We start from the raw sequence: 11,882 nt of genomic DNA, 5'->3' as shown, positions 1-11,882 counted from the left end.
GAAGGGAGAGTATGCTCCAAACCTGTGGAGGGAAGGAAGGAAACTGGATTCTGTTATCAGGAAAGCCAAGATCAACTAGCTTATAGAGAGCCCCCAGGCTTAAGTCTTGGAGAAGGGGCTAAAGCTCCCAACTCCTGGGTCTCTGAAGGGCAGGATCAGTGTAGCTGGTTCCCTTGAAGACCACTTGGCCTTAGGCCCAATCCATTCAATGCACTGATTACCACTACGGGTTCTCTCTCTAATCCTATCTAGAGGTCCTCTGCAGACCAGGGGAGGGTACAGGCACATGGGAACTTTGTGGGGCAAAGGGAAGCTGCGGGTAGGAAGGGATGGAGTGGGAGAAGAGGGTAACAGGTATCACGTGAGACCCTCTTCATTCTGGTGTTGTCCTAGAGCCAACAGCATCCCCTGGAAGGCCCCAAGCAAGACCAGGGAAGGTGCTATGAGGCAGCACAGGGCCCAAATAAAGAAATCCATGCAGCCAAATCGGGGCTGTGGGAGAAGCCCTATGTATTTCGGATTCCCAGGGCTTGCTCCAATTCTTGTCATCTCTGCTGCACCTTGGAATAGAAGCATCGGCACACGGCCTCCTGTGCCCAAGGCTGGAAGTAGAGCTCAGCTCGGCGCTCTTCCTCTGGGTTACCCACCACATCAGTCATGGTCTTGAGGTCCCGGCACTGGGACTGAAGCCAGTCATTGATGAAACCCTGAGGGTCTCTGGCAAAGCTCAGCATGAACTCTCGCTGGGTCTTCAGCTGATTGATAGTTTCTATTGTCTCATGGATCTTGCTGTCTAGAGTAGCAATCTCCTGCTGGCTGGCAGTAGACAACAGAAAAGAATTCATCTGGGTCTTCAAAGTATCATCCACTTCCACATCAAGGTCATAACAATCTGTCTTTTCCTGATCATTCGGCTCAACACTAATGATATGATTAACGATGATGGGCTCTGGTGGCATAAGCAAGGCATGGAGCCGTTGCGGGATCTCTGAAAAACTTCATACGTTGAGATTCAAAGATCTGCTGGAGGTACTTGTCACAGATGACAAACTCCCGCTCAGGTGGGTCCTGGAGCTTACGCGTCTTAATATATTGCCACAGTGCTTGAATGGTCACTGGACGGGTCTGGGTGTGGATGCCCAGCGGCCGAGCCAGAGGAGGGTCTAATTTAAACTGAGGAGGCTGGTAATCCAGCATCAGCAGGACAGTACACCGTACATTCACATCTTCTGGCCACTTCACTTCGAAGCCATCTGTCTCCTGGGTAGTGGCGGTCCTGTACCATTCTACCAGATGGTTGTCTGGCCCGTACAGGTCCTTGTCCAGTTCGAGCACCAAGGACTTAAAAAAAGAAGAGAACTTCCTCTTTTGTTTGGTGGCATCATATTTGGACAAGGCTGACTTGATGGGATGTTTCAAGGCCTCCTGGATATCTAGCCATTTCCTCATGATAGTCTGGTCCAGTTTCCTTTCAAAAGCCAAGAGATCCATATAGGCCTGGGATTCTGGTACCAGTTCACGAACACTTTGAGGTAGAATTTTGTCAGCCATCTTCTTTTTCTTTGCACTGTGGTTCCGATTCTGGACCGCCTTCTGCTGGACCTGCTGGATCTGCTGAGGAACAGGTCTCCTGCGGGACTGGTCCATCCCTGACTGGGCCAGGCCAGGTCTGACTGAAAGGCTCCCCTCATAGCCAGGGGGTGCCATGGAAGGTCCCTGAGGTGTCGTTCGGCTGCCTGGTAGCATACCTGGTCTCGGATAGGCCGCTCCGGGCATGGGGGAGCAGTACAGCCCTTGACCCGGTGCTGGGCCCATTGGTACCGGAGGCCCCGGAGTCCCACCTGGGCCCAGGGCAGCCTCCGCGCCCACCCCTCCTGAGGCTCCAGTGCTGCCGCTCGGAGCCACAGACTGGAAACCTGCCCCAGCCTCCATCTTTCCTGGAGCCACTGCTGTAGCTGCACAAAAAACACCAAAAGTTCAGTTTTCTATTGTAAAAATTGTACGAGCAGGGGGGCTTCCCTGGAGGTCCAGTGGTTAAGGCTCTGCGCTTCCAATGTAGGGGGTGTGGGATTGATCCCTGGTCGGGGAACTAAGATCCCACATGCCGAGTGGTGAGGCCAAAAAAAAAACATAGTACATGCACATCATAAACAAGTTAGAGAAGTACAAAGAGGACAGCAAAAATCACCTCCAACCTCACTACCTGTTTGGTGAACATTGTTTTAGACAGCACTTCATGCAGATATACATAAATATACATACACACCCATACAAACTTACATGAAGATAAATATATGTATTGGTGTAAAGATATATACATAGTTTTAAACAAAAACAGGATCAAACTACACATTTTTTATTTTTATTCTTTTACTAAGTAATACATTGCATTTATCTTCCATAGCAATAATAAGAATTGAGGCAGGTAATTGTCTTCACCATACCAGGAAGCTTAGACTTGTCCATGATCACACCTGTTGAGAGAGGAAGAAATCTCTTTGTCATCCCAGAACTACTTACTCTTCAAGGACCTCATGTCTGTGAGGGGGTAAACCCTGGAGTTCAGCTGAACTGGGAAGCTTTCACCCTCTCAGCTGCATTTACTTAAAAGCTTGTAACTTATGTAACTGGAAATCTTAGAGATTTCAGGGGATGCTAGCTCCGGTGCAGGTCCCATATGCTGAGTCCCAACAGAGATCTATTGCTGAAAAACTTCAACTCAACTGTCACACTTTGGAGGCAGGAATCTGGCGCATCCTGGGCTCCTTTCTTTATCTTGGTTCCGATTCTTCTGTGAAACAAATGGGAGCAAGGAGCCAGTTGTCTCCGTAACCCTCAGTGCAGCAACTCACCACTAGGTGTCTCCATGGCACCATGTGCTGTAGTCCGTGGATAGAGAGCCACGCCCACAGAGGTTGATCTCTTCATCCTGTCTGGCTTCCAGGAACGGGAGGGAAATGAGAGACGGTAGATTTCCTGAGCTTGGTCCCAGGGTTTATTTAATCTTGGGTTTAATCTTCAGGATCCCAAAGCTCAGAATGGCTGCATCAGAGTCACCTAAGGAGCTTGCTGAAAGCAGTGATGCCAAGGTTTTGCTCCCAGAGTAGTGGATATCAACCTTGCCTACCCATTAGAATCACCAGGGAAGCTTTTTTTTTTTTTTAACATCTTTATTGGCGTATAATTGCTTTACAATGGTGACCAGGGAAGCTTTTAAAACACAAAATGTTGGAGCGTGTTAGGGACTGAATGTTTGTGTCCTCCCCAAATTCATATGTTGAAACCTTACTCCTCTCTCCCAACATGTGATGGTATTAAGAAGTGAGATTTGGGGAGGTAATTAGGATTAGATGCAATCATGAGGGTGGAGCTCTCATCAGTGGGATTAGTGCCCTTATGAGCCATGAGAGAGCTTGCTTCCTCTTTCTGCTTTCTGCCATGTAAGGATACAACTGAGAAGCCGAGAAGTTGGCAGTCTGCAACCCAGAAGAGGACTCTCACCAGAACCCGACCACACTGGCATCCTGATCTTGGACTTCCAAGAACTGTGAGCCATAAATTTCTGTTGTTTATAAGCCGCCTAGTGTATAGTATTTCTGTTATTAGCACCCCAAACTGCTGCTGAGACAAGGGGCTCCAAGCTTCTCCATAGAAACACTGAGAAAACAAGCAGATACTGTCAGAATCAACTTTGTAAGAACTTTGGAAAACCATCAAGGTTTACAGCAACCAACTGAACGCTGAATCAAAAAAAAAAAAAAAGGCAACTTAAGAATGGCTCAGGGGACTTCTCTGGTGGTTCAGTGGTTAAGAACCCGCCTACCAATGCAGGGAGCACGGGTTTGAGCCCTGGTCCAGGAAGATCCCACATGCCGCGGAGCAACTAAGCCCGTGCGCCACAACTGCTGAGAACCACGTGCCACAACTGCTGAGCCTGTGTGCCTAGAGTCCGTGCACCGCAGAAAGAGAAGCCACCGCAATGAGAAGCCCGCGCACCACTACGAAGAGTAGCTCTGGTGCAGCAATGAAAACCCAACACAGCCAAAAATAGATAAATTAATTAATTAAAAAAAAACAAAACAAAAAAAGATGGCTCAGTGCAAGCAGGGAGTATGGGCTAAAGCAGAGCTGCAAACAGCCTCCACAACACAGAGCCCATCTGCAAAGCCTGAGAGGTATGTTTTGTTTTAAGTTCCAGGTGTGCCAAGAAATCTCTGTCAAGGTACTAGTTGAACATGAGCTGAAGGAACAGATTTCAGCGACTACATACGACGTGAAATACAGCCTATGTAAAAGAGTTTGGGAAAAATCACTAAGCAAATGGATGACTGCAGCCTTCATCAATCTAGATCAGCAACCCCTGGGGAAGGGGGAGAATCTGATTTTCAGTTACCATATTACAATATTCAAATACCCAATCTCAGAAAAAAACAATCACAAAGCATCCAAAGAAACAGGAAAGTATGGTCCAGTCAAAGAAACAAAATTAATTGACAGAAACTATCCCTGAGAATGCCCTGACGTTGAACAGATGAGTCAAAGACTTGAAACCAACTGCCTTAAAAATGCTCAAAGGACTGAAGGAAACCATGGACAAAGAACTAACAGAACTCAGAAAAACAATGTATGAACAAAATGTGAATATCAATATTCTATCAAAAGAGACATGGAGAATTCCCTTGCCGTCCAGTTGTTAAGACTCCATGCTTTCACTGCTGTGGGCCAGGGTTCGATCCCTGGCTGGGGAACTAAGATCCCACAAGCTGCGTGGTGTGGCCAAAAAAGAGAGAGAGAGAGAGAGATGCGATAAAAAAGGAACTAAATAGAAATTCTGGAGCTGAAAAGTATAATAACTGAAATAAAGAATCTGATGCCCAGGGCTCACCCCAGTCTAATTACATCAAAATCTCTGGGGTTGGGCCTCCAACATCTGTACCTTCCAAACCTGCCAATGTTGAGAAGCATTATCACAGAGATTCTGTTTTAGGAGGTGCAGGGCTGGAAATCTCAATTGTGGAGGTACATTAGTGTCACCCGAAGAGCTTTAAAAAATACTGATGGCTAGCCTACTCCCCAGAATCTCTGAGAGTAGGCACTGGGTATTGGCATTTTGAACAAACTCCCTTATAATTCTGATGGCCACTCAAGGGTAAAAACCATGGAGAATCCCACGGTGTCCAACCTTCATCTCTGTGAAAGCTTTTTGTTCAACTGAAATATTATCAAGAACCCCAATATCTAAAACGTAAGTTAGTAACATTTGTTTATTCTAAAATCCATCCATGAGGCTGTTGAGATTGGCATCGTTCATACATGCATGCATTTATTTATATTAATAAAGAATGTATTGAGTGCCCCACTATGTGCAAAGGAGGACAGCAGTGCACAAAACAGACAGCGCCTGCTGCCACCAAGCATTCATTCTAGCATGGAAGCCATAAACAAACAAACAGTTATATGTGGGCTTCCCTGGTGGCGCAGTGGTTGAGAGTCCACCTGCCGATGCAGGGGACGCGGGTTCGTGCCCCGGTCCGGGAAGATCCCACATGCCGCGGAGCGGCTGGGCCCGTGAGCCATGGCCGCTGAGCCTGCGCGTCCGGAGCCTGTGCTCCGCAACGGGAGAGGCCACAGCAGAGAGAGGCCCGCGTACCGCAAAAAAAAAAAAAAAAAAAAAAAAAAAAAAAAAAAGTTATATGTGTGTCAAGCAATAAGAGAATTAAAGTGAGACAAGAGGATAGAGGGGGATGAGAGCAGCTATTTTGGACGGAGCGGTCATAGTGACATTTGAGAAGTGGCCTGGAAGAAATGAGGGAGTGAGCTTCGTGCTAGAGAATGTCTGGAGAAGTGCTGTCAGTTGAACAGAAATCTATGAAATCTTGGTTTAAGGATGATAGTCACAGCCTCCCATCAGCCAGTTTCTTTCTTTTGTTTTGGGTGCATCTCTTAGCTGAGTCTTACTTACCTCTGCTTTCCACCAGCCATGTGGATTTCAGGCAAGCCGCATCATCCCTAAGAGTCATGGTGTCTTCATCTGGAAAATACACATCGTAATCATAACCATACCCACCTCACCGTAGGGCTGCCGAGATAGGGAAGCACAGTGCCGTGCTTAAAGGCATGGCCACTGCAGCCAAACAGCCTGCGTTGGGAGTCTGCCTATATAACCAGACTATGTATAGCTATACAACCACGGGCAAATTACTTAGCCTCTCTGGGCTTTTGGTTTGTGTGGTGGGCACATTAATGACTCCCCCCCAACATAGCCACATCCTAACCCAAATGTGTGAATATGCCAAGTTATATGGCAAAAGGGAATTAGGTTGAAGATGGAATTCAGGTTGCTAATCAGCTGGCTTTCAGATAGTGAGAATAATCTGTGTTTTCCAGGTGAGCCCAGTTTAATTGCAAGGGCCCTTAACATTGGAAGAGGGAGGCAGAAGAGAAGGTGCAGAGGGATGTGACCACAGAAGAACTGTCAGAATGATGTGAGGTGAGAAGGACTTGGCTCATTGATGCGCGCTTTGTAGCTGAAGGAGGCCACAAGCCAAGGAATGCAGGGGGTCCCTAAAAGCTGGAAAAATCAAGGAAATGGGTTTCCCCCTAGACCCAGAGAGAGGAATGCAGCCCTGCTGATACCTTGATTTTTAGTAAGGCCTGTGTAGGACTTCTAACCTTCAGAACTGTAAGATAATACATTTGTATTGTTTAAGCCCCTAAGTTTGTGGTAATTTGATATAGCAGCAATAGGAAACTAATACACCTTGTCATCTGGACATCAACAAAATAATAGTATCTGCCTCATAGGTTTGTTGGGAGAGTTACCTGAATTCACAGCAGTGCCAGGAATATCACAAGTTCTTGTGGTAGATGGAATAATGAATGGCTCACGGAGGATGTCTGCATTCTAATCCCCAGAACCTGTGAATGTTACCTTCCCCACCCCCACCCCGACCCTGCACGGAAAGCGGGATCTTAGTTCCCCGACCAGGCATTAAACCAGTGCCCCTGCAGCAGAAGCGCGGAGCCCTAGCCACTGGACCTCCTGGGAAGTCCCTGTGAATGTTACCTTACATGGCAAAAGGGACTTTGCACATGTGAGTAAATTACGGATCTTGAGACGGAGAGATTAGTCTGGATTCTCCAGGTGGGTTCAATATACGCACAAGCGGCTTCTAAGTGAAAGACGGAGGGAAGAGGCTTAGAGTCTGAGAAGGAGATGTGACAGTGAAAGCAGAGGGCAGAGAGACAGAGAGATTTGAAGATGCTGCGCTGCTGGGTTTGAAGATGGAGGAAGGGGCTCGGAGCCCAGGGACGTGGGCAGCCTTTAGAAGTTGGGAAAGGTAAGGAAACGGATTCTCCCCTGAATTCTCCAAAATGAGCATATTTTAGGACTTCTAACCTCCAGGACACCAAGAGAATACCTTTGTGTTTCAAGTGTTAACTTTGTGTTAATTTGTTACAACAGTGATAGGAAACTGACACAGTTCTCAATAAATGTTCGCTCTTTCCATGAGGTATGGCCTTTGGTATTCTGTCAGACATGTGGTTAGTGTGCTCAACAAATCCCAACCACCTCCTTGCTTTTGCTTTCATTTCTGCCAGGAATGTAGGTGAGATTTCTGGAAGTAAAGCAGCCATCTTGTGACTATGAGGGTGAGAGCCACCTGCTAAAGATAACAGAGCAGGAAGATAGAAGGAACTTCAGTCCTTAATGGTTTCTTTGAGCCTCTGTACCAGCCTGGACTGCCTACCTCTAGCCTTCTTGTTACATGAGAAAAAGAAAGCTTTATGTGGGCAGATTCCTGTTACATGCAAATCCATGCAATCCTAACTGACAAGTTCTCCAAGAAAAGTCTCTCCTCTGCCTCGCAGTGCTTACATGTGGCCTTAATAAGCATCTGTGGTGGCCCAAAAATAAACCTGGGTGGGGAGGAGGGATTGGCCATGGGTGTGATTCTGAACTTGCTGAGTCATCACCTGTTCCAGCCATGCTCTGGAGAAGAGTGCTATTAATTATACTCTCCCCGGCCAGCGGGGCACAGGAGGCTGCGTCTGTGTGTTCTCAGGGAAGCTCAAATATAGCTCAGGCTCCTCCACTGCTTTTGCTGGGCGTGCAGCATCTTCACGGCTAGCAGCCCCAGTGAAGAATGGGGAAGCTTCTCCTGGGAGGTTAGGGTCTGAAAAGGCACTGAAACCAGGGATGTCGGCAAGGCCTGGCTCAAGGAAACAAGATCTCTATTCCTACTGCCTCCTGCAAGGTGGGTACCATACTGCCACCTGCTAACTTCCTAGTTAGCAGGTGACAAAACTCGCTTGAGGTCCAGAGGGTGGAGTGACCATATGTTACATTATTTGGTTGCGTGCAACCAACTGGACTCTATAACTGGGGAAAAAAATAATTTGGGGACTTCCCTGGTGGCACAGTGGTTAAGAATCCGCCTGCTAATGCAGAGGACACGGGTTCGAGCCCTGGTCCGGGAAGATCCCACATGCTGCGGAGCAACTAAGCCTGTGTGCCACAACTACTGAAGCCCACGCGCCAGAGCCCGTGCTCCGCAACAAGAGAAGCCACCGCAATGAGAAGCCCGCACACCGCAATGAAGAGTAGCCCCCCCTTGCTGCAACGAGAGAAAGCCCACGCAGCAACGAAGACCCAACGCAGCCAAAAATAAATAAATAAATAAAATTTAAAATAATAATAATAATTTGGGGGACGAATATAATATGGCTCACAGAATTGCATAGGAGGATAAAAAACCAACTTGGACACAAAGGCAGACAGAATTCCAAGGGGTCTGGAACACTGAAGCAAGCACTGGGTGACAGCTTGGGTCATGAGCCTATTCCATGGTTAAAGGAGGGCTGGACACCTTGACTGACAGTCTTTCTAAATGGTATTGGGAAGAGTGATTTTTTAAAAAATTTGTTGAAGTATAGTTGATTTACAATGCTGTGTTAATTTCTGCTGTACAGCAAAGTGATTCAGGTATACATATACACACATCCTTTTTCATATTCTTTTCCATTATGGTTTATCACAGGATATTGAATATAGTTTCCTATGCTATACAGTAGGACCTTGTTGTTTATCCATTCTGTATATAATAGTTTGCATCTGCTAATCCAAAACTCCCACTCCATCCCTCTCCCCTTCCCCACCCCCTTGGCAACCACAAGTCTGTTCTCTATGTCTGTGAGTCTGTTTCTGTTTCATAGATAAGTTCATTTGTGTCATATTTTAGATTCCACATATAAGTGATAGATATCATATGGTATTTGTCTTTCTTTGACTTACTTCACTTAGTATGATAATCTCTAGGTCCATCTATGTTGCTGCAAATGGCATTATCTCATTCTTTTTTATGGCTGAGTAATATTCCATTGTATATATGTAGGGAAGAGTGGTTTTCCTGAAGCATCCTGAGGGCTCAAGTACCAGAAGATTGGCAAGAGGAAGTTGGGTGGTAGAAACAAGCAAACAAACAAAAATGTCCCCTGCAGGTAGTATAGAATCTGTCAAGGGCATGGGTTTGGGGAGCTAGCTGACCTTAGTTAAAATCTTAGCTATGCCCTTTGCTATCTGTCTTTGGTCAAGTCAATTAACCTCTTTAAGCATCAATTTCCTCACCTGTGCGTGGTGGGAGTGAGACATGTTTAAACCCAATAGGATATAAGCTCTTGAGGGTAGAGATTTTTGTCTTTTGCCTCCGCTCTTATATCCCCAGCGCCCAGACTAGAGCATGGCTTGTAGTTGATGTTCAATGCATGTTTGTTGAATGAGTGAATGAAATTTACATTTGTCCCAGAATACCTCTTAGGTAGTGAACTATTTTGTTGGAAATCTAATTTGATAGAGGGACTCGGAGTGGAAAGTGAGCAGCCCCTGCTGCCTCATTGCCTCACTCCGGGGAGGGAGAAAGAGAGGGAGGGAGGAGATCGAGGCAGACACTGATGGAGTAAGGAGATGTCCACTCTGTAGACTCTTCCTGACAGGCTCCCCACCAGCATGGTGACCTGTGTGCTCCCATCAGTCACCTGCCCTCATCCTCACAAGCAAGGCTCTTCAGCTGAAAACAACAACCCCATGTTGAGGGCAGGAGGGATCCGGTCCAGCTATCTCCAGGGCTCCAGCACAATGTTGGCATATTCAACTCGGCTCACAGGTCTGACAGGTTAAGACGTCTGAAAGTCACCACCCCGCTACATTTCACAGTGAACTGTGGCAAACAGAATAAATAACAGCCCTGTGGAATGTGCGGCTTATTTAAAAAAGCACACACTGCAGGACTTCCCTGGTGACCTGACGTCGACTCTCAGTCATGTTTTTCATCCATAGCTTGAAATTCTAAGCTGTTTGGTTCCCCAGGGCCATGGCAGAAATACAAAGCATAAACAAAACAGGCAAACCTTGAAGAAATCAAGATCTGGGTATCTTTGATCCCTCTAATAACCAGGACCTTTGCCATATTGTTCACCACCCTCAGAAGCATCACCATCACCAAGCCCCCAATTACCACCACCACTACCATTTTCCACGACTGTTACGCCACCATTATTACCGCCATCACCACCACTTCCACCACTGTTACTCCACCATTATTACCACCACCATCACCACCACCATTTACCATTTAGCCTAGCCCACCTTCAACGTGTTCAGAACACTTACAGTAACCTACAGCTGGGTAAGATTATCTAACACAAAAACTATTTTATAGGAAAGTGTTGAATATCTCATGTGATTTATTGAACACTGAACTGAAAGAGAACAGAATGGTTGTCTGCGTACAAAATGGTTGTAAGTGTATTGCTTTTTCACCCCCATGATCTCATGGCTGACTGGAGCTGAGGCTCACTGCCACTGCCCAACATATCACTAGCCTGGGAAAAGATCAAAATTCAAAGTACAGTTTCTACTGAATGAACATCACTTTCACACCACCATCAAGTTGAAAAATCATAAGTCCGACCATTGTAAGTCAGAACTGACAATATTCGTGCTCCAAAGCTCTCTGTGGGATCAGGCTGAGGCTAGACTTCAAATGAGCCCACATTTTTGGCCTAGCTTGGCCCTGTCCTATTCTGCTTCCTTCATTTACTAACAGGGCTCACCTGAGAAGTCCCTTGATTAATCACTTGTACAAGAATCCCATTTCAGACTTTGATAAACCCCACGTAATACACATTACTACCACTTTGGTGACTGCTCTAGTGGACACATTTTGGATTGCTTTCCCTGCCCATACCCCTCCTGGAGGGAAATCCACCTGCACGGACAGGGCTGTGCTGGAGCTGGCCAGCTCTAGCTCATGAGGGCCAATCGCCCACATTCTTCCCAACTCTGTGTTCAGGGGCATCACACTGGTAGCTTGAAATCAGCCATGGTGGCAGTATTTACACCATGGAAATTGGCAGAAACATTTTGCTGTTATTGTTTGTTTGCTTTGGAGTGCTGGTTGTTAAATATTTACCAGCATACCAGTCGGCACAGGTTGGCCATACAATTGCAAACCCTGGTTGGAATTCCAGCCCTAAGTTGTAACTTAAGGGGCTGAGATAGACTCCTACCCCTGGGGAGACTTACCCATAAGCTGCCAGTGATGTACCAATTATGTGGCCTGGTGAGAAAAAATGGCTTAGGCCAGCAGATGTCTAATGGAATTGGGAAATCAATAAACTGTGGCAATTAGAGTTGAATAAAGATAATCATCATAGCTACTATTTATTGCAGGCTAAGCTAAAGTTGTGATGCACTAAGCACATTGCCTGTGTTATTCTTTTTTTTTTTTTTTTTTTAGCTATACCACGCGGCTTGCGGGATCTTTGTTCCCCAACTAGGGATTGAACCTGGGTCCTCGGCAGTGAAAGCGCAGACTCCTAAC

General features: G+C 46.4%; 1 pseudogene; it reads right to left on the bottom strand.

The window, feature by feature from the left end:
- Window positions 1-254: 254 nt before the first annotated feature.
- LOC111184418 (SWI/SNF-related matrix-associated actin-dependent regulator of chromatin subfamily D member 1 pseudogene) lies at window positions 255-1,956 on the bottom strand (annotated as a pseudogene).
- Between the last annotated feature and the right edge of the window lie 9,926 nt (window positions 1,957-11,882).

The sequence above is a fragment of the Delphinapterus leucas genome, chromosome 15, assembly GCF_059928025.1.
Source record: "Delphinapterus leucas isolate spDelLeu-1000000601 "Yukka" chromosome 15, BTC_Dleu_Yukka2, whole genome shotgun sequence".
In the NCBI taxonomy this organism is placed as follows: domain Eukaryota; kingdom Metazoa; phylum Chordata; class Mammalia; order Artiodactyla; family Monodontidae; genus Delphinapterus; species Delphinapterus leucas.
Note: the sequence above shows the minus strand (reverse complement) of the source record. Positions and strands in the feature narration are given on the sequence as shown.